The sequence below is a fragment of the Dermacentor albipictus genome, chromosome 10 (assembly GCF_038994185.2).
Source record: "Dermacentor albipictus isolate Rhodes 1998 colony chromosome 10, USDA_Dalb.pri_finalv2, whole genome shotgun sequence".
In the NCBI taxonomy this organism is placed as follows: Eukaryota; Metazoa; Arthropoda; class Arachnida; order Ixodida; family Ixodidae; genus Dermacentor; species Dermacentor albipictus.
Window position 1 is genome coordinate 39526257 of NC_091830.1, and position 23769 is coordinate 39550025.

A 23769-nucleotide genomic window follows, 5' to 3' on the forward strand; every position below is an offset into this window, starting at 1 on the left:
GCACAGGATGCGAAGGCAACGATTGGTGGTGCCTATGTATTTGAAGAGTAGGTGGTTTCCCTTTCCTTCTCTGCCTTGTTTTGTAACCGTCAGACCAGGGCACCTTGCGCTCGTTACGTGCGCATTCTTACAATGCCCTACGCGTGATGCAAAAAAACATAAGAAACAGTCGATTAAAGCAATAACGAACCCGGATTCTTGTGTACGTGGGATATTAGACAGATAGGCAAATTGCACCATGAATTGATAAGAAAATGGCGATGCAAACCTAATTTACAGGGCGTGCTGATAGCTTTTATTACGTAGACGCGCATACATAATGGCACTCGTTCTTGTGCACTTGTGGGAGCGGCAAAGAGAAAATTGGCCTGTGACATGCTTACTACAAAAGCTGCCCGTACCGCGTAATGTGTACGCACTGCGTGTAGCACAAGCAAGTTAACCGCTCTATTGTTCGGTTTGTCAGTCATCACACAAACCGTTCTCTCATTGTCCCAGATCCCGCTCCCTCCCAACCACCGCCAAGGAAGGTTAGAACTACGCTCATTAGCCTTGTCTGTCTCCCTTTTCATGAAAAAGAATGTTCTCTATATGATATGCTTCGATAACAAGGCAGACTGATGGTAAAGAGGTGTGTTTTCCACGTGCTTTCATCATCGTGTTACGATAACGATGTTGATACACAGTAGTTCGTGCTCTATAGTCTTATGCGTAGCATGATAGCGATGGTGGCTGAATGGTACAGCTGTCAGGAGGTGACGCCTCTTACCACCTGACGAGCATTTCACAGCTGTTAAGGCCCTACGCATGTCTTGTCACTAATATCGTGCGCTGTTGCGCAATCTAAAGTAGCCCTGCACCAACGCGAACAGGAACTCGAAATACTTGAAGAACGCCAGGGAGATACGCAATTCCCCCTTATTTGATGGGCAGGTTCGCTACACATGTACGTAATACGGTTGCCGTATTTGGGTTCCGTCGACAAGTGGTAAGGAGTTGCAGAGGTGGGGATGACACTGACCGTAGCTGCTTTCAAGTAAACTTTCTGCAGTTTATATTTTAAGGAAGTAGTCTCGTCAGATAACTCTATGAGGTCTGAGCAGACCCATTATATTGCTTTGATTCGTACTTTATGATTGACTCGATAAGGCGGCCTTTTAGCACATTATTCGTTCGACAGAACCTCACAAGACATCGTCACGCTACTTGTAGTGTCACGCTCTTTCATGACGTCGCTACCATGCCATAATACCAGCCTGTATACGGCAGGTTAACTATCTGCACTATTACAGGGGCCCACGCCTTTCACGAATCAGTATGAGGCTTGGACACCATCTTTATGCGTTTCCTCTACTACACTCCTAAGCACAGGTTTCGTCAACTCTGTATGGGTTTAATAGGCGGACCCTAAGTGAGGCAAACAACAACCTGCCAGATAACGCTGACCCGCTGATACGCACACATCAAGACGGGCTTCACAAAGGCGGTTCTGTCAGCGTCTGCGTGTTTCTGATCGCAAGCTTTTGTTCGCGTACACGAGCAGAGGTGAACCTTTGTGAAGTTACTTCCTCGTCATGTACCTACTCCTTCTTGCGAGATGAAGCATTTCGCGTCTTTCGAAGCGAGCGTAACTCAACTGTGCTCTCGCCGAATAGCGGAAGCCTTTATAGGCATAATGGCACCTAGTGGCGGAAGCTCTAAGGCTTTTGTGTCAAAGATGGCAGAGAGGTTTTGGTGGGCCGCTGTTTAAGAAGCACGCCATGCTTCCTTCTGGACTGAGATAGCACCTTTTCGCAAGAACGCCCACCTTTACGGGGATGTAAGGATCGTCAGTAATATGAATAATTTTTTACTTGAAATTCAGGAAGATCGCACCTCCTTGAAATGCATGATCGCGGCTGAAGCATGGCAGAGACGCGCCTGCCATGTTAGCCTATACGTTTATAATGAGTTCAATCTTACCGGCAGTGGGAACAAACTTCATGGCAAATATTTGATACGGCAGTAGCCCGATAACGGAACTCAGGCTAGGAAAAAGAATGACACGTGCGCTGACAGCAAGAAGAACAGGGGCGTTTCTCTGTATTATTAGTAAAATTTCTCGGTTGTATTCCGTATTACGTCATCGCATCAAGCCATGATAGTAACCGCGTTGTACTCACGGCAAAATTAACAGAATGCTAATATAAAATGCGACATCAAACAGAATCATTGTAATGATGACGATCATCATCATTGTCACGATTACGACAACGCTGTGGCAGCAGTGAGCGCAGAAATGAATAAGATGACGATGATGACGACCCCTAAATTATGGCGCTTACCAAGAAGAATGATGGACCATAAATTGGATGGCTCTTGCAAAATGAGTTACTTGCACACAGTGTTAAAGATGAGTGCTTCTGTAGTGTCGGTCACATTCGTCCTCTTTACAGCGCTACTATATTTGTAGAACCAAACCGTACCTACGCGTCCTTTATTCCTTATCATGAAGAACATATATCATCCATACTTTTTACGCAAATTTCTTTGTGGTCCTTTTCTCTTGTATTAATGACCACAGCAGATTTGTGTAAGGACTTGTGTATTGTGTAAGGATTTGTGTGTCAGCATCAGTAAAAATCGCCATCAAACAGGTCACAGCTGAGATGCATCATTGTGTTTGCTTGCACCGAGCTGTAATATTGCGTCAATTCACGCTGAAAAACCTACATTTGGGGACACAACTTGATCGAAATCGGGCAAATTAGCGATCGCCATGTTGCATTCAGATATACATTTACAACGGGCATTCTGATCAGCATATTTCCGGTTCGCCTTTTCATTCGCGGCAACGGTACGCACTGGTCAACAACCCGGATGGGGGGGGGGGGAGGGGGCGCACGAAATAACCATTTCGGACGCGAAGGCAGTTCAGAGTTCCACGCACCCACTTTAAAACATGCACGTAGTCGCTGTTACATCCTCTCAGAGATGCTGCGCCGGCGTTTCTACGGTGTACAAAGCAGGGATTGTTTCAGCTCAGTGCTGAAATACCCAGAGACATCAGCGAGACGAAGTGTGTTTACGTCCCAATTCACGGAACGCGTTCCTAGGGAGAAGGGGCACAGTCACCGTATGACATGCACAGAGAACGGCAAGCGTAAACTTCCCTTTAAAAAAAACGAGGTTAAGAGCCAGCCAGACGGCCGTTTTCATTGCATCGTCACTGGCTATCGCTATTTGTGAGAGGTGCGGAGCGGGAGCAGCTTTTATGAGTCCGCCTGATGACGCCACAAAAACAGAGGAGAGCATGGGTCTTCAAGACATTGTTTAGTTCGTTTGTCTTCGCTGGATCCCGAAAAGGCCGCCTGTTAAAAATCCTTTACGACATGGCCTCGGCGAATCAAGCTATGCGCAGCTCCTGTAGCTCAGCCGTAATCTTTGCAACGTCCTCTGTAGGTGCCTCCAGGAACCGACCCTCCCAGACGGAGACGCTTGCAGGACCTAGTTGCCAACAGGTTGCCCGAGGCGGCGTTGGACGCTCGGTCGTTAAACACGATGCGACGCTACGGCGTCGCACGGGGAACGTCCTAATTGGGCCATTTCGAACATTTGCTCGCTGCTTTAGGCAAATGCCAAGAGTACGAAAGAACGATGTTTTGTAGAATGAATAAGCGCAGTAAGAGCACACGTAGGCGTAAAAGTAGGCATTGCTAGCGCATTTTCAAGCGCGATAAAGCTTACCCGTTTTCCGGTTGTTGACCCAAATGTTGTGTTACGACTTCTGTTGGCGACAATGGTGTTATCGTGCGACGCATCTTCGAACACAGATATATCGTTCCAGGAGTTAAAGTTGACTGACGTATCTTCATGTTGGAGCCTGCATATACATAAGAGTGTTGTTAGTCTCCAGTGTTCGAAACACTAAAATGCATTCAGGAGAAGCATTCATGGTTATGTTTGTCCACTGGTCTGCGGAGCTGCGAATTACTGCGACAAATATTTTATCCGTTTTCCTCTGCTTTCGACATCGAAATGAACATAAAATCTTTACGATATTTTGCTCCGCGTAAGCTAACACAAAACAGAGCAACAGAATAGACCGACATGCGGAATTTTCTTTGGCTGTGCGTACGCTGGGCCTCGTGAAGCAATGTAAAGCAAGCGTGAAGTGAAGCTTCCCCAAGTGCATCTTCATTTCGAACATCAAGCCGAGTTCAGAAACATTTTGAGCCAAAATAACGTATACACGCTACGTCAAAAATACTTCTAATTGTACAACTTATATTCGGCAAATACATTGAGCTGGAAGTATAATACAAAATAAACTGCCACAAATATGATATATACTATTTCAGCTTGCATACCGACAATATGCGGTGCCCCAACGCTCACACACACGACCTTTATATGAAGTTAGTCGTAAAACCACATCTTTTAATAACTACTTCACTAGAGATACATTTCCTGCCAGCATAGTTTGCTTAAATGAGTGCCGGCTGCTGTATAGTTGTGGTCATATTCGTCTAAGTTCTGGGCTCTAATCACTGCAAGCGTTGTATTTTTTTTCTTTTTGGCTTAACGCATGGTCTTCAAATACTCATTGGACACGTTTTTGTACACTGAACTGAAATGCAAAACAAAATGCCCGCACATATTCGGCGAGCGCTGTGGACTGCTGTTCGTCGTTAAAATTTTTGCTGCTGTTTCAGACACTTTGATTTTTAAACGCACGGTAAAAGCAACGCTACAAGATGGAAGCACTAGAGTCGAAACCTTAAGATGAGTTTTGCGGACCCTCAAACAGAATAGGTTGGTTGGACGGATATACTAATGTAGAAAACTATGTGGACGAAAATAACGTGACGGATTACCTTGCTGTCTCCAGAAAAATTTACGACAAGCTGGTGCGTAAATGTATTTAAAGAAATGCCCGATACCCTAACACGCGGGAGGCACATAAAGTAAAATTAAAAAGAGCCCCCACCTGTCTCCATTCATCATTCGCGCGTAAGTAAAAACGAAAATAAAACGTTTTCTTCAAACAGTAAATTTATCGATAATTTATCGAATAAACAAAGTACACCACAAATCAGTTGTCGTTGCCGTAATGAAAGTTGGCGGTATCGAAGCTTTCGTAAGAGACCACTATGTATGCAAAATACGGCAAGCTCAGCACTGGCATTCATCCCATAAAATTCTAACAAAAAATGAAGTTCAGTATGACACAGGTGAAGTTCAGCTGATATGTTTTCTCTAACGAGTTGCGAAAATTGCGCAACAAGAAAAATAAATAAAATCAATGCAGTAAAACACGTCTCTTAGATTCGAATACACACTGAGTGTAAAGCTTTTCTTATACAATTCGAACATTTTTACATATCGCCAGTACAGACACCAATGCATTCGCTTTTTGTAAAATCGCTGACAATGCTCATTCGTTTTAGGGCATGGTGAAAAAAAAAAGAATGCAAGCACCAAAATATAGGACAATACGCTGACAATGACAAGTCGCTATGTCGAAAGAAATGTTCGCTCAAGCGATATTTTTGCTTTCACCTCCGTTCATCACTTCAAGCTTCCATCTTATCGGAAATGTTCTTTTTATTGGGGAGGGGGGAGGCGAGGGCCTAATACCTTCCCGAATATCCGTATTACTCACCAGAGGGCCGTCGAAGGTAAGCACAATGTAATTAGAAATACCGGAAGTCTTATTTTGCACATTGTCACGCACCACGATTAGGTCTAAGTCACCATCTTGTTAGCTCTGATCGGCTGAAAGGGTTGTTACGGTTTTTCTGATTGGCTTAAAATGTCAACATTGGGAAATTTCACATAGTAACTAAATTCGGCAATGAACAGAATATAACACAAGCAAGAACCAAATACTCAAAGACAATTTACGCAAAGATAAACGTCAAGAACGCCGGCCCCTACAGCTCTATAGTGTACGCGCTTTGTGCTCGTCTGTCTCTCCCTCTCTATCCCTCTTCCACTCTCTTTTTCTTATTGTCTCCCGGGAAGGGTAGCCCACTGGAACTACATCTGGTTAACCTGCCTGCCTTTGTATGGATTATTTCTCTCCTTCTGCTTAACATTCATATCGAGTGGTAACAGAAAGGCCATACATGTTTTTGCATATAATAGCACTGTTATTGTAAAATCAAAAGCTATTGAAAGTCCGTTTTAAATATTCACAAGGAACGTATGATTAGAAGAGCGGAACTAGTCAATGAGAGAAAGAAATCTCAAATTACTCAAGCTTTTGTCATATTCACTTCTCGTCTTTCAACTAGTAAACATTTATCATATATAAGTATGCAGTTCCCATGTTTCACGAAACTATGAACAACAGGAAAAACATCATCAAGCAAGAAGCATAGAGAAAAACATTTGGCGAAGAAAATTTGTCATTTCAAACGAACCCAGACCAAGCATGGTACTTGAAGCCTTCTCTACCCAACTAACATCGCTTTGGTCGTCTCGGACCCTTTTGCCGAAAGAAAAAAATTCCCGTTCTTCTCTTAACAAGGATTGGTAAATTGTTTAGATGCCGCATGGCGTTTGCAGCAGAAACATCGTGCACCACATATCACACTGGGTCCCGCACAAGCTCAACTCGTAGGTCAAACAAACCTTCGCCGTAGCAATTGCACGAGAAGTCTCCTCGTACACAAAGCTCCACAATAAATGTACTTACGCTGAACTAAAAATGTCGAACACAAAGGCTTCCCACTTTGCCCAGGGTGCCTATAGAGGCAACGAAAGTTTCCAAAAGGCCCTCCGGCTGTAAGATAAAGTTTCGTACACTTTGACTTATTGGACAACCTTGGGGACCTTCACGATAGAGGAAAGTAAACACGCCACTGCGCTTTTTCGTTGTTTTACACTGCCTATAGTCTTAACTCGGCATTGCGTTTGCCTCTCTTTATTATTATTCCAAAGAAACAAGAGAACACGGTTGTGTAGACACCACAGACCGTTCTCATCAATGTTGTTCGCTTAAAGGTCCCACGAGAGAACGACAGAAACCGTTCGAGCGCGTGGTCGCAATATTGTTTTTGCTAAAAGTTCAAAATAAGGAAGCCCACTTTCGACGCGAGAACTTCCGGAAGCAGCGTAGCGTGCACAACGCTTGGCTCATGGACGCACGAAGATTCGAAAACCTAGAGGCGAACTTGGAGCTGCATGCCAAATGGAATAGACAGAATCGCTTTTCTTTCGAGATTGTCCTGCCCATGGGAATTGAATTTCTTGCTCTTGGTGCCGTAGAACAAAATCCATGTTTTGTTTGGGCGGCTACCGGAGAACCAATTGTCCCAGCTTTATGCAAGCGCTATTTCATTTGACTTCAAATTCAAGACAGAGACTTGCCGCATGTCTGTTAATGTGTTTCTATGTGTATATTCTTTGGGTGTGCGCGTGCTTACATACGTGCTCGTGTGCGTCCATGGAATGAAGTTGGGGTTGGCGGAGTTGTTATACTGTTACAAAAGTGGCATAAATGGCAAAAGGCCATTTACAGAAAGAAAGACTGCTGCTTCAGTGGTGCTCGCATACTCGTAATTTAAAAGATAATGATTTAGCACGTCGAAGTGGGAAATCGAAGCTACTCAACCTGAAGGAAGGCATCCGCAGAAGAAAATAATAAACTAAGCTCGATTATGAACTTTGCCGAAATTGAGGGCAACAACAACGCTGATTGCCAAAAAAGTCAAGCACCAAGAATTTCCATCAACACTTAGCTCAAGCGAAACAACATCAAAATGTTCGTTAATGTAGGGCTAGCTAGAGTACGTGATTTTAGCGCTTCTAAAAGCGCTCAACAACTGAAACGTGAATGCTCAAAAGCCGACAAATGTTATTCAATGTTTCAATTGGGTGCAATAATTCGTCACGGTTTTTTCGCCCTCTACCGCTGTTTGAGAAACTTAAGCAACTTAAACAGTGACTATCTAATAGCTTTGTCTCTTGGACATCAGCCGGTAGTCGGACGCAGTCGTCAAATGACTTCACATCTTGACGCTGGTATGTCAGCTACAATATCTTGATGTCCCTAATGGTGGCAAGAAGTGAGAGAACTTACACAAAGCGGAGATCATCACGATAACCGTGAAACTACCTTATCACGCCGCCAACAATATGTTGTGACACGGTTGGCTTCCGTTCATGGCATCAGTAATCGCAACTTAGCAGTAATCATTGTGGTACAGGTGAATCTTACGCAAATAATAACACTGACAGCACCACATAATTAATCTAAAGCCATACGAGAATAAATATAGCTGGCACGTAACCGTATTGCGGTATCAAAGTACTGTTCCTGGCGATACGACGCCCAAATGGGCCAAGGCCAGGCAAACGTCCATTGTGAGAAATCACATTAGTGCAACATCGCACCATTGCATATATGGTCGCTAGAAATGGTCTAGATGGTAACATAGACAACATACATGCTGGTGCCTTGCCAGCTTGAAAGGAACTGCAGCAATTTGCAAACTCTTCATTTGTCAACGAATGCACATTTCTGCTCTGCCGTATCCAAATATTCCTAAATATTCTTTCGCCATAAAAGAAATTAACGTTGATATACTAACAATGAGAAAGCATGCACACGCAATGCATGACAAGTATAGGCGGAACAGAATCCTCCCAGTTGATTCCGCGCTACGGATTGCGCTCACAGCAGAGCTCATATCTAACATAGGTCGAGTACCGAAGAACCCCAGGTTCTTTATCTTATCGGTACTCGCACAACCTTGTTCTCTCTTGATATAACACAGTATCTCTTGAGATCAAGAAATTTCCCGCAGAGGCTAAAAAAAGTTATTTTACGTCACCATTTCGAAGAGCTTCCTGTAAAGTAGGACATGTTGCTAGACGATTTGGTTGAAGTCCTGGGGGCACATATTACCGCAACGTGGAAACGAATACTTCTTAATAAGAGAGACTGTAAAAGAACAGATTGAGTGCTCGCTTATATTGTTTCATGCTCCCTCCTACTAGGTATTTGTTTTCCTGTCGTTTCTCGTCGCATGTACCCTCTACTTCCTCCTAGGAAACGACGCCTTTCAAGCAAGCAGATCAGACAGTGTAGGGACTCTTATGAAGTGGCGCCTGCTAATAGTGATTCTAAACATACATAGTTACGAAGACAACCGGCCAGCGAAAGACAATGGGGGCGAATGTAATACCTTGTAAATTTCTCCCCTGGATCACCCGTGACCACAACAGAAAAAAGTCGGCTAAGCCAAAGTTTATCAGAGCAGAAAATCTGCTTGGTCATGTCTTTCACATCATTTTACTGATCTTTGCCCTCAACAAACCAAGCCGAAGTACAGAATATCGATTTTGAATGGAACTGCATTTTGGGGTTTAACGTAGCAAAACAACGCTTTTATCATGAGGCACGTTGCAGCGGGAGAGTCCAGTTTAATTTTGACCACCAGGGGATCTTTAACGTGCTTCCAATGCACAGGACATGGGCGTTCGTGCATTTTGTCCCTATCGATATTGAGGCCACAGCGGCCGGGATTTGACGCCGCGACTTCGTGCATAGTAGCCCAACACCATAACCGCAAAGCCACCGCGGCGGGTATAATATTGGCAGCAGCGGTAACGATCTCTATTATACAGACATCATGATTGCAGCGCTGGGGAAGTTATCAAGGCCTTTTGCAGTTGCTGCGTTCACACCATGAAATGGTTTTGATGTATTTTAATAAGAATTATGTAAAATTCTTCGTTATTTCGGCTAACTAATAAGCGAAAAAGAAAGAAATGTATAATATTTACTGATAAACAAACTGGATTATACGACTGCTAATGCGCTGCACTAGAGAACATTGCTTTTCGTTGTTTTCCTTTCCGCGTTTTTCATTTTCGGCATATACCGGCAGCGTCACGTGGCGACTTGCGCGAAAATGTGAGGACAAAAATCTTGGCCACGAAACACGCCCAGTGTAGCATTTTGAATACGAATATTTTTTGCGTAGCTTCCACTGCATTACACGCTCAGTGTCAAACGATCTATAGTAATTCGAGTCTCAGTCGCCGAGACATGAACCGAGAAAAGTGAAGAACCAGTCGTTCTGCAGCAAAGGCTGCCGGTAAATGACACGCCTACACCACCTCTAGTACCCTCAACGACGTGGCGCCTATAATGTCAGTCACAACGCCATGACTGAGTGCAATGTCTAGTAACGACCATCAAGAGCGGAACTGCGGTTCCTTGAGCTTCTACCTGCTGAGACTGGAAGCGGAGAGCTTTCAGTGCGGCGGATGCCCGCCTCCGCAAGCGAGTTAGCTCTGTCGTCCCCAGAAAACCAGGTGACTTGAGGCACGCGCCGACACCTTATGTACACGGACGTCAAGGGCTCTCTTCCGCTGCTGACATTTAGAGCTGCAGCCGCTGTCAGTGATTGTGTCCGCTCGACCAGACTGACGCGCTGAGCATGTTGAGCTACGAGCACATAAATAAGGCAAAAAGAAAAAAAGAAAACGAAAAGAAAAAGAAAGGGAAGCGGTCGATCAATACAGACGACACCTTATGAGGCTGAGAAAGAGTGCCGCTTGGTGGCGCCACCTAACACAAGCCTACGCGCAAACGTCGCCCTCTAGCGAGCTCTTCGACGTGGCCGAACCGAAGCCGAGAGCAACTGTATCCTCGCGACGCGAGGGGTTCGCTCTGTTTGCATCGGCTGCGGCCATGGGAAGTTATACGGCGCGTAAAAGGGAAGGGGCTCGAAGAGGACAGTATTTGCTCCGGTCTTCTTGCGGCAGAGCCTGCGCACAGTATATGGGAGCCAGCTCGGTGAAGAGGACGCGTCACCGGACATGGTCATGATACGGCGTCGGAACACTCCTGAAAGCGTTCGGGTGTGAAAACTCGAGGAGAGAGAGAGGGGGGGGGGGACCAAACAGAGTGGGCACCCGGCGAAAGTCAATACGTTGCCGGCAGCCTCTCGATTCCGCGGTTGTTTTGTACACTGCGTAGAAGGGCTTGGGCCTCCGAAGCTCAAGAAACCACAGAATGCGCATGGAAATGAGCTGTAGGGGACGAGCAAATGGCCGCTCGCGAACATCGCGTGGAAAACAAGGTCCTTACAGCGAGCTCACGGAATGAAATGCTTAACATTGTGAAGAAAAAATTACCGACGATTACGTTACTTCCTAATGCGAAATTTGAGCGCAGCAAATAAGCTGTTTCACCTTTTCGATAGATTGAGGCAAAGAAATCGAGCAACACATGTATGCGTTATCACAGAATTTTTTTTTTATTTTTCACACGTATTCCTTTAACAAAGACTCCACTAACAGTTCTTGACAGTCATGAAGGAAGCTTTGTGGTCGGAGAAATAGACTGATATATGTTCGACTTTGTACACCAATGCTTGATTCTCAAAGACGAGATCTATACAAGTGCCTCGCGAGGTTGTCACAGCCGTGGGACGCGTTACGAGCGAGAGGAACGGGATGTTCTCCCGCATAAGTGTTAGGAAATTGCTGTTTGTCTTTATGTCAACATTAAAGTCCCCCACTACTAACATCGGTGTGGATCGATGGACGGTTAATGCGAGTTGCAGGAAGTGCACGACGTCTTTCGTGAGTGCGGTAGGGGCGAAGTAGGCAGCTACTACCAGCAAGCCGTTGGGCAACTTTGCGGCGCACAGTTCGCCAACTTCAAAGTTCGAGCCGGCGCTTTGACAACCGGAGACTCGCAGGAAGGGGTGGGAGGGGGGCGGCGTGTACACCCAGCGGCAAACGATGGGGGCAGAAGCGCGTGCAGCAAGCGGACAACACGATAAAGGGAGGAGGGAAGAGATAGCAGCGACTGACTGATGCCGCTGACGCCGATAGTGAGTCAACCCCAGCTGCGGAGTTGGTTTCAGGGACAACGCCGCCGATGCCGACACAAACAATATGATACCCTCGCTTCCGCAGCGCTAAGAACCGGGGGGGGGGGGGACCCTTTCCTCCTCTTTCTGCATGGCGGCGACGGTGTTCTATGCAGTCACGTTATCTTGACTCTCTAGCGGCGTCAGCGGCATCCAGCGGTATCAGTCGGTCGCTGCTAGCGCTGGGGGGATGAAAGGGGGGCGGAGCTGGTTACGAGGCCGACGACAACGCCGACGCGAAACCCAGGAACGGACGCCAAAGAGCTGCGCTCTAAAAGTTCGTGCTCTGAATCTTTCCCCCTTCACGCTGCCGCACACTCGAATCGGTCAGTGTACCTATGACTGATTTCTTCTTCAGCCCGCAGTGAAAAATGCGTCCATGATACGAGGCGTTAGATAGCTGCCACGTTATAAAGCGGCATTTCAAAAGGCCAAAAATGTGTCGCCCACTCGAGTAGCGAAAGCTTTTTTTAAAGTAATATCATAATAACGTGACCGCAAACGCTTTCGTAACACTGTGGATAGCCTTGCTTCACGCTGCTTCCGTTTCAGAGGCAGCCGAGACGTAGTGCGTCTACTTTTGCTGCAGCGAAATAAAGTGCGGTTATGCTATTTCCTTTTAACAAGGCGCAATGTTGGATGCGCCAATGTGCTCCTAGGAAAGTTTTCTGAATCAGTACCGTGCCGCAGGCTAAAGGTTGGTGAAATTCTGTCTGGGAGCTAGCAGCAAGTTTCTTATGCAGTGAAGGTCAGGAACAGCTGATTTCCCCAAGGTTTTCCGGCGCGCTGCGCCTACGCTAGCTGTGTAGAAAGCACTGGGAGACAAAAGAAAGAGAAGCAGTGAGAAGACGTTGGAGAAATAGAGAAAAAACAAACTTGGCGCCCTGCCGAGAAAGCCCAAAAAGGGCATGAAAGGAACGTTTGTGGTGGACGGTGCTAAACAAATAAACATATATATATATATATATATATATATATATATATATATATATATATATATATATATATATATATATATATATATATATATATATGATAAGAAGAGATCACGTAGCCATATTTTCTCACATTGCTAAGCGCTATACCTGAGAAGACAAGACACCACGAATCTAACTAGACAAGGCCGCACTTTACCCAACATTCTTGTGCTCTTTTCGCGCAGAAGCAAGTAGTTTGGCCTCCTCCTTTCGAGGTCTAACATCTTGTCCGCATTTTGTTCCATTTTCACGAGTTCTCAGAGACCCAAAATTGTACACCACGGGAAAGTCGGAAAAAATGTCGAAAATGGAGCCGTCGAACTGCTAAAGCGTGAGGCGGTTATGTTATTCCAGCATGCATAAATTTAGAGCATTTACTTGTTTCGAAGAACGGATGTGTGATTAGACCGCACTGCTTAGGAAAGTATGGCGCTGGTGTTAATTGTAGACAAGACAGTTTGGGTATCAGTGCTGCCAACGGAAATCAGCCCACAAAAACTAGTCTTGTTTGTAGTTCCGTTTATAAGAAACGAGTATTCCAGCCAACAAAATACGAGACAAATGGTCTTTTCTCTGTTCATGGTGCAGCGTTAAACAAACTATAGGGAGATCGCATATTTAAATGAAGAAGTGCCAGAGAGACTGCACTATGCATGAAACCTGGAACAACAGGTGATGAGACAACAAGACAAGTGAGGCGTTAAAAAATTCAAGTGCAGCAGAAATGAAAACTCTTATTCTTCATTTGCGCATAATGCAAATGACACTTCGGGAGGCCCTTATTCAGCGTCTGACAGTATATGTGACAGTAGACGAAAACTCTCAGATTTTATTATTTGTTGCATCGTCGTGTAGACAGATTTCAGGCAAATAATTAGGTTTTAGAAGGTTCATCTGAAGTACCCTTATATCAGTGTAAAATGAAGACATCAGCACATCTTATTCCTGAGTGAGGAAAGCGATGCGAATAAAAGCGCAATAAGCAGCTGAACAACACAGTACGTAATTCAATTTGTGAGCAAGCCGTAGGACGCGTCCTAATGAATAATGCAAGCGTTAATAAAAAAGACATGTACAAAATAATTATGTTACCTACATACTACTCACAGACGGATGGGCCACAAGACTGATGTAAAATAGAAAGGTTTCCTATAGAAAATGCACTAAGCAGTGCTTTCTTTTTCTTTTCATGACGCTTTCTATGTTTATGCGTGTGCTCCTACTTCCCAAAAGTGCCTCCATTTAAGCAAAACATTTCCATTCCCAGCACGAAACATAAAAGGCAGTTTATGGTAACAAACACAAAATCAATATGATCGCATTAGCTTTCAACTTTATCCGATTTCACCCTTTGGACTTTCAGCATATTCAAAGCATTTATGGCACAGGTGCTGTTTCTTCAACTCTCTTTTAGATAACCTTACAGTATCCTTCAGCTTAAGAACCAAGGGCAGTGATTCATGTTTTCTGCTGAACGCTGGTATGAGCTTTTTGCCATGCTTTTTTTTCTCTCTCCGGACGCTTTGGTAATTCAAATCAGCAAAAGAAGAAACCTCGCAGCCCCCTGAACTGCACGAAAAGAAGGCGTTAAACTTTTCCTCACTACGTACTGCTTAGGGACAATAAACCGTATGAATGAATCAATCGATCAATCACTGATTCATGCGCACAACTCCATTCACTACAACGCTAGTCCTAAGTCTAGGTCTTACGCAGTTATAATTGTCAATGTCGCACTGACATCGTTTGTTTAACCGCACCGGAGCATCAAAAATTATTATATGAATAGCCTGATTTTCAAACTAAACTATGAGGTTGAAGCTTTCAGCGACGCAAAGTTTTGGATGTGCGAGATATCTTGGTATTGGTAGTCGACATTTTCGCTTGGAAGTGGCTGCTACGCATTCGTCTTGATGTGCCGATACGCAAATGAAAACTTGATATTAGGCTTATTCTCAGTACTTGAAGACTACTCCAGCCATTGGTCAAGTCCGTTGGGCAGGTTCATCCTTGTTTCTTTGTTAATCTGGGTGGCTACAGATGCTGTCAATAGCTTGGACGGCAATTCAATGCACAAGCTGCTGAGAAACTATCATTATCAAGCACCTTCTGCCAGCGTGAGTTGGGTAAATAAACGATTTCGCTTTCTCCGCATCTCCACCCTTGAGTGATCAGAAAATTTCTAATGGAGGTTGGCAAAGCGCCGGCGTAATAAATTCGTGGTAGCAATACAGGTGGCTTTGGTACACTCACTTGACTGACGAAGAGGCCATTATGTTGCTTACTCATAAATAAACATACACAAAAAAGCAAGAACCTAACTACAAGTATGACCGTTTATTTTCTGCATTCCTCATCAAGCAACCCAAACATATCTGTATTTTTAACGGCATTTAGTTGTTTAAAGTAAGCCTTTCAAAGCACGTCATTCTCACAGTAGGATGTGTAAAGTGACACATACACATAGCCTATACGTGTAGCCTATCGAACACGCTATGGGTACTTTAGTAAAGAAAATAATACCACGCTTACATCTCAGTAGATTTCGGCTGAGAGAAGTTTCATGTAGCCCCCCAAAAATACAGAATAGTAGGGGTGTCACGTGATAAGCATCTTTGAGGAGAAGCGCCCCCAAATATCATGATTACTCTGCAAAACGAAAAACGAGCACGAACAAGGTAGTTAAGGATTTCGTGGGCTTGCGAAACTCCCACCTAGACACCCCGCAACAAACGTAACCTTTTCGCACAGACGGTGACGGATGCGCGGGTTACGACCACCCTAGAGAAAGACATTGTCCACTCTAGCAGAATGGATCAACGAATAATGCAGGCGGGACTCGTCAAAGAATCGCAGAAACCAAAACAAAAAAAGTGAAACAGCTTTGTCTTCTCTCCTCGGGGACCTTTACGGTCATCGCGACCTCGTCTCGAGAGCTGTATAGCACCGTACAGGCTTTCGGCTGCGACGCCTGTGCCTAGATACACAGGACAGATTCTTGCTCGCGTCGTTCGGTGAGCGCATAAATCTGGACACCACGCGCAGCGTTTTCTAGGCATACGCACCTCAGCCCAGCAGGGCAGGAAGATGGCGCGTTGGGGGGAATCATGCCGAATCCTGATTGCTCGTAAAACGGGCCATTCAAAGCGCTCCTTGCGCCTACGGCCTCTCTCGCTCTCTCACCGTACCGGTGTATTCATTCTCCCTTCTCGTCCGCCAGGTTTCGGCCCGGTCTGGCGCGAGACGTCGCTCCTTTACGACCATCCTAATTTACCAGCCGTCAAGCGGGAATTCGCTTTACCTTGTAGCTAGTTGCGTGCAGTGCTCAACAGAGTGTGGCACGCCCACCTGTTGTTCCTATAAAGCTTGGAAGGATGACCGTCGTTCCCCATCGCCCCATCTCAAAACGGCTTTCTCAGACCTCCGGGAAGCATGTGAAATTGGCTTTGACGGAACTGAAATATTACCACTTTGCTGCTCTGTCCTTTTCGACCAGAGGAGGAATCATCTGGACCACTGAAGGGCCTTTGTGCGCCGCAAAAGAGCGACACGCTGGCATAACATGGTTCCCTTTTCCACACAAGCAAGCACTGTATCGGAAAGCAAACTGCTGCGCGCAATTACCGAGGTTGACTACAGGGCCGTCCCTAGGTTCGGGGCTCTGAGGACATTAGGCAAAGTACAGAGCGCAAGGTGGTTTGTCCTACACAGCGAGACCTTTCACGTTGGCGGCGCCAGGCGTTCTCTAATGAACCACTGGCTTGTGGTTAAACGAAAAATTGAAGAGACCAGTTTTTTTCCATTACAGCTCAACAACTTCCACGATCACACGGGTAAAAGAACGCTCGCCAAAGTCCGTCGTTGCAGGCAGTGTGCTACTCCACATCGTAGTGTCAGGAGCCGTGTTCCGTGTGGGTACCGTGTTCTAGCGTATCTTTCGTAACAAACTTAGGGCATAAAATTTAGGGCTTACGGCAAGTTATGGGGGGAAAGACTGGCAAATCACTTGATATAATTTATTACTAACCGCTAAATATCGCAGCGCTTCGCAGGACTTTCAAACTTCACTTCCTCATAGCGCCGTCTAAAAATTATGACCTACCAGCACAGAGTGATCGTTAGTTAAAGGTACGGGGATGAGGTAGTAACTTATACTGCTTGCTCAACATCATCATCGTTAAACATAGGCACTCATGTCCAAAGGATCGTTATTCCCCAGCACTATATTGACACAGCCTACTTTTGTGCTAGGAAATACATTACTGAAAGGCAAAATTAAAGTTGCAAGTCCAATTGTGTGCCTGGTGTCGTCCCTGGTGTCCTCCTTTTTCGGGAGATTCTGTAAGAAACTCCGACGAAATGCGTTATTCGTAACGGCAAGAAAGTTTCAGTTTATTAAAAGAAACCATGATGTTGTTGCCACATGTCTTCTTTCGAGATGTGTAGTTTCATCGTCTTTATTAACGAGAGCAACTTATTATGGTTTTAGAGATCGCCGCTCAGTTCCAAACACGCACACAGCAATGCCTAGTCTAAGACTTCGCCCACATATTAGTAGTATTTTTCCTCAGATATTTTTCGTTCTCGGTCCTTTCAAGAAGCGGTAATTTTGATTTTCAACCACGACGGCTTCTAGTTTCTAAAGAGAGAGGCTTCCAGCATATTACTAATGGTCACCCAACCATTCCTGCTGACGTTTGCTCGCCATCCAATAGCACTGCATCAAAAATACAACCCCACACGTACTTCTTATCCGATTTGTTTGTCTGTTCAGCCCAATACCCCACCTCTCTATATATTCCTTTCATCACGGAGCCGCTAGGAGAAGACAGCTGTTCTTATTGCGTTATCAATTTTATGGGCACTCCAGGCGCATTTCTGCCGCCACCGTCACCGCTGGCGACGCCTTGACGTTGGTATAATGTCCAAGGGCGATAAAATCGCCCCCGCATGCCATGTGCTGTATGCGCCAGTGAAAGCGTGCGAGAGTGAGTTGTCGATGGCGGCTTAATCTCGCGCACACAAGGGAGGAAAGCGGGGAGGAAGCGTGCCGTCTTCCGTCGTCCTTAAAGCTCCGTATCCGAGGGGGGCGTTCTACTCCGGGTGGCACAGGCGGCCGCGCGTATCTGTCCGGGCTGCTGTATCTTGAAAGCCATCCGTGACGAGAACAGAGTCCACCGGCCGCTGTGTTTTCATGGCTTAGTTATCTTTGATGCGAGGGAAAGCACGATAGTCGATTCGCTCGCTGCTTCTGCCGAGCTTCCTCACTGCAGCGTTTTCACAGCCAGTTTCCGCGGTCATCGAGTGAGATGTGTTCATATTTGCTTGTGCGTGCCTTGCACTGTGCTCGTTAATATGGTTAGTAAACGCATGTGTACAACTTTATACGGCCGATAAAACTACTATCCTTACTTTGAAGAGCTGTCCACTAATTTGTTATAGCAATTGATGCTTCGCCTTTCTGGCGAAACTGTGTCGGTTTGCTGAAGAGTCGGCGTAAACACACTTTCACTAGATATGTTGCATCCATCTGTGCGTTCTATGAGTATTCGTCCTGCATTCATTGATTTCATTAGTCCTCCAGGTATGGATCAGTTTATCGGCGTCACAAAAACAACTCGACCTGACATGAGAGAGTATGTGGAATCGGGAAGCATAAGCCACAAATCATGGTAATTGTTACGACAAATATTTCCCAAGATGGAGGAAGGCTGATTACGTAATGATCCTTTGCAAATCTCGCACTTCAGTGAAGCGAAAGATTACTTTAGCTTTCAAGACGCGATGAATCACAAGCTGCCACAACCCTATAATTTCATTATTAAAACAGCACCGACGGCAACTTCCATTTACAAAGACAAGCGCGAACGAACACAGGCTTTCATCTCAGCAAAGGTTTATTCGGCTCACAAAGATAAACTCAATCTTTATAGTGTTGCCTGCTTCATTTTCCTTTCTTCTTTTCTCGTTTACTTTATATTTTTCAATGTCCGTGCACTTGTACCTGATGATACGTATTATGCAGGTTTCATGTATGATGCTTTTGAACTGAAAATTTAATTGTCAGGTACTGTGTGCCAAAACCTTGATATGATTAAGAGGCACGCCGTATCAAGGGACTCCGCATTAATTTTAGGTACCTAGGCTTTTTTAACGCGTACCCAATACACGGTACTTAGGCGTTTTTGCTTTTTGTCCCCATCGAAGTATGGCTGCGGCGGCAGGGATTTGAATCCACGCCGTTAGGCTCAGCCGCGCAACGCTGAAGTGGCTGCACCACCATGACGGTATAAGTGGCCATGCAAGCAGACAAAGCTATATGTATTCCCATGAACCACATGCCATATTTATGGGGCACAACCACTTGTCAAGTCGGTTGTGGCCTTATGACTGTGTTTTCCAACATTCGTCGGCCAAATTAAAGACTGTATTTGGCTTAGAAGTTTAAAAAGGAATAGTGACTGCACAATCAACTTCGGGAACGCACTGGGTTTTATGCTCAATGTATGGCAGAGTGCACATATTTGTGTGGTTCAGTGTGGTAGCGGGTGGAGCCAAGCGATTAGTAAGAGTTATTTGGCAATGAAGCCTTTTTGTCAAGCCTTTTCAGCCTTTTAGTCCGTGCTCCATACATCTGGCAGATGTTGAATCAAACTGAATTGAATTGACTTGAATCGAATCACCAAAGATCCCACCGTGCATCTCGCAAGCTCGTCTTGACGCGTGAACTCAAACTTTCGCTGACCCGGCATTGACCTCTCCCTGATACGCCCTTGCCTCATCGAAGGACACTGATCCTTCCATGTTGTCGCGATAATGCTTTAAAACCAGCTGAAAAGCACGCTGAGAAAAGTTTGAACAAAGCTGCACACATACGCATACAGTCCATGCGTTGAAACGCAGACAAAGGTCTCTTACTTTCACGCCCATAGCACGGAGTGGAAACAACTCATGAAACAACCCATGAAAAAACCCCATAGCTGAGTTTGTTTGCGATTGCCGTACTAGAGATTCACCGAGCCAGGGCGAAGAACGGAGCAGGTCTAAAATATATAAGTGGAATGTGTATGAGTCAATGATGGAGAAAGCGGCTGTTTTTGTCATTGCAAGAAGAAAACGTAAAAAATGAATGTGCCGTGCCTGGCCGCTATATTAAAGCCCAGATTACGAAAAAAGGAGTCATCGACCTTGGTTTCTGCGCGTGTGTTGACAACAGAGAGAGAGAGACAAAAAAGGAAGAAAAGATAGGGAGGTTAGCCAGTGTAAGTACCGGCTGACTACCCTGTGCTTGGGCAAGGAGTAAAGGGAACAAAATGTGAAAGAAGGGAAAAAAAGAAGTGGGAAAGAATTCCCACCATAACGCGATGCTACACGCCAGAACTTTCAATGTCGGCCGCACAGGTGTGGGTATGTGTTAGTTTTGAGGCGGCCAACGAACACATACTCTCCGAACTGGACCTGGGAAGCCAACTGGCGACCCTCGACCAGACCCGGCGAGCCGCGATCGCCAGTGGAGTCCTGTCAGAGGGAACCACCCAGGAATAACCCACGCAACGACATCTGTAATAATAAAGTTCCTCCTCCTCCTCCTCCTCGGCCGCAGAGTTCACAAGCCCTTCGGAACTTGAGCAGCACCCTTAAGGCCTCGAGTGCCGAAACCCGTCAGGACCAGTGTGTCCTAGAACATTTTCCTCTGTTAAGGGGCGATTGACGAGTTTTCCGAGCGAGGTCGCGAGCATTGTTCGTGACACATTATGAAGAGGACAGTAACAGAGGAGGTGCTTGATGCTTTCCTCGCAGCCACAGTTGTGGCAAGCAGGGCTGCTGGCTGATGGGGTAGGAATAGGCGTTCATGAATGCCACGCCGGGTCACAGGCGTACAAATACAGGCTGCCAAGAGAGGTTTCTAGTAGCATTTAACGGAACCTGAAACGGTTATTGGGATTTGAAAGCGGAGAAAAAGTAAATGGCGTGACGATTAAACTAAAGTATGGTAATATTGCTGTTGGGCGATCTCTTCAAGCTCAATGACAATGAATTTGTGGTAGTGAACATTTTGTAAAATATATTGTCTGCCCACTGTTTATACGCATTGCCTCCGAAAAGTACATTGGTGAAAATTACACTGAAACAGCCTTTTGAGGGCCGAACAGCTATCGATGCTAACTATCGATGCTATCGATGCAAAAAAAAAGAGTTGCAGTTTTTGCTTGAAAGGCGAAACGTGCAATGTAATAGCAAATTAGTAGGCACCTATACAAAGTAAGCAAAGGAAGGAAAGGAAGTAAGGAAAGTAAACTTTTAAACATTCGCTTACTAACTACATTAACAAGCATGGTGTCACCCGCGCAAATGCAAAAAAGAACGCATCGCACTCTAAGAACGCGGATACACACTGTCAAAACGTTGGAGTAACGAAACGCGGCAGCTGCAACGAGCGAAATGACCTTCGTGCTGCCTATGGCTTTAACACAGTCTGAAAGGCGAGAACAGCGCCCCGCAGCTATGAGCTCTCGACGTACCTAGACTCGGTCCGCATAGGAGATCGCTTTCAGAATAAGGCGCGTGTGGTCGCGCACGGCCGCGCCATAAGCAGCAGCCGCCGTAGCAGAACGCACCCTCCCGTGCCTCCCGTGCTCCCGCTGCCTTGCTGGCGACGGAAAACGGCGCCCTTCCTCCCCGGTATCCTCCCTTGCGCGCGTGATATTCAGCCGCGCTCGACAGCTCACTTTCGAACGCTTTCACTCGCGCATACAACATACCATGCGCGGCAACCATGTTACCACCCTTGGATATCACGGCGAAGCCGACGGCAAAAATTTGCCTGGAGTGTACATATAATTCCTATCGCAATAACAGCTCTCTCGTGATTGCCGCGCGCTCAGCACACTAAAGCTTCCTTTACAAAGGCATTGCGTGAACTCTATCGAAAGATCTCGAATACGGGACAGCGTGCGGGAAACCCGGTTCCTTTCCGCACGTGGAGTTCTGCACGGGTAGATAATAGATTCTGCTCTAAGTGGTTCACGATAAGCGTGACGAAATGAGCAAATGACGGCCGGCTCGTGTCATGCAAAACAAAAGGGGAACGCGGCGTTCGAGGGGTCCTGCGCGTCGCAAACTCTGCAGATTAATTGCGAGACAGCTGAACTAGAAGTTGGTGACACGCTTGCTCTTTCATCCATCCGACCGCCTCAGGCTGCCAGAGACAGCGAATCGTTTATAACGGTCGCCAAAGAGAAACCAGGCATGTGGGCCGCAAGCATTCCGTTTTTCATTAATTCGCCCCTTGTACCTTCACATTACTGGAACGCCGGCCCAATGAGGAAAACATAAATGAATGCGAGAAAGAAATCTGACTAAGCTGCGGGGGCGTCAACAACGCCTGTCCGGCTTTTTCAATTAGGCTGCGACCACGTTCTCCTAGATGCTTCTTGCCACACACAACCTTGTCAAACCTTTCAGTTCCCCCAAGCGTGCCGATTTTCTTCAACTTTCGCATTTTTTCCGACATATGTTCTCGACGTTTATACAAAATTCTGACAGCCTTTCTATCGAAGCGTGGTATTCAAAGAAACAATAAGATCATTGTCATAAAGCTGCTGTTATCTCACTATACTTCATATTCAAAACTGAATCAGAACGTACACAGCGCCAAAGTTTTAAGTAAAGAGTAATTTGAAATAAATGCGTAATATATATGATGATGATTTATTGGCATCCCATTTCAAACGGGGCGTTGACAGATACTCACATAGCCCGCGTACTTTAATCAGATTTACTCTACATGTTTTCCATTCTAGCACTTTCGTATACATCTCGAAAATCTTTGTTTTTTCTTGTTCAAAACTTCTCTATACAAACTGCATCGCTATATTTACGCCTGTGACTGCTGTTCTTGCGGCTTCGGCACGCCATCTGGTGTTGAGATTTTCAGTCTCTGCAAAATAGTGTTTCAGGGAATAACTGGCCTGTACGGAAATGCACTGTACGGAAATTCAGTGTTTCGATCCGAAAAACTCGTACGGAGCTCGTATTGACGGCTGTCTCATGTTATTTCCAATCTGACCATTCAGAATGATGTAAGCTGCAGGCAGTTTAGTACATCGAGGTGTGGCTGCTTGGTTAGAAATTCCTTCTTTGTGTATTCGTATGTCACGTAATTTTACTTCATTCGATTATTACGAAAAGACAGCACGCCGAAAAAGCGTTCGGTCAACTACGAAGCTAGTCGACGGCCATAACCAACTTAATGGCCAGTGCACCTGATATAGTCAGTACCGTTCTGTATTGTGCTGAAGATATAGCACAATAGCGCAATTCCTTAATTAGGAAAACTTTACTGATTATTGAAGTAAGCAATCAGATGAACGCCTTTCAAAGCTACAGTCAGGCCTGAAATCCACGTGTCTACGGTCAGGCGCATGACAGAGTCAAACGGGAAGTGGAGGTATTGCTCGCATAGCAGTGTTTCCTTCGCAAGACGATAGTGCGAGTGCACTTAATTTCCCTACGTCCACGTTTCAAGCATGGATCAGCATTGCGGCAGTCTGCGTTCACTTTTTGTTGATTTAATCGTACTGTCCTTATCACTTTCGGGTCATTTTCGTCATCGTGCCGCGGTTGCACGTCCGTTTATGTTATTTCGATCGTTTTATCTGGCCAGTTCTCAAGCTTTCGCCGTTTCGTAACCCACGTCACTGTCAAACATAACTTACCGAGCAAAATTTGAGAGACGATGTCGACGTAGACGTTGATTACAGATGTAGGATGTTTAGAGTGACACCAGGGGGAGGGAGCAGGGATTTCAGACAAGTGGTCCGATTGATATGACTTCATGGATTGCGAAAAGCGGTTGGTTTTTATACTGAAATCTGGTACCCTTGCATACTACACAGGAGTGGCACTTTGAT

The 23769-nt window shown here is 45.6% G+C and overlaps 1 protein-coding gene and 1 long non-coding RNA gene across 6 annotated transcripts in view; one reads left to right on the top strand and one right to left on the bottom strand.

Moving 5' to 3' along the window:
- LOC135907326 (uncharacterized) overlaps positions 1–23769 on the bottom strand; it is a 240408-nt gene that overhangs the window by 159333 nt on the left and 57306 nt on the right. For both annotated transcript variants that reach the window (XR_010565977.1, XR_010565976.1), the window contains exon 3: positions 3727–3862. This is a non-coding gene — a long non-coding RNA (uncharacterized lncRNA). The remainder of the gene's footprint in view (positions 1–3726; positions 3863–23769) is intronic.
- The window catches only part of LOC135907323 (uncharacterized), a 175118-nt gene that overhangs the window by 113714 nt on the left and 37635 nt on the right, over positions 1–23769 (top strand). The gene's annotated exons all lie outside the window — the stretch shown is intronic.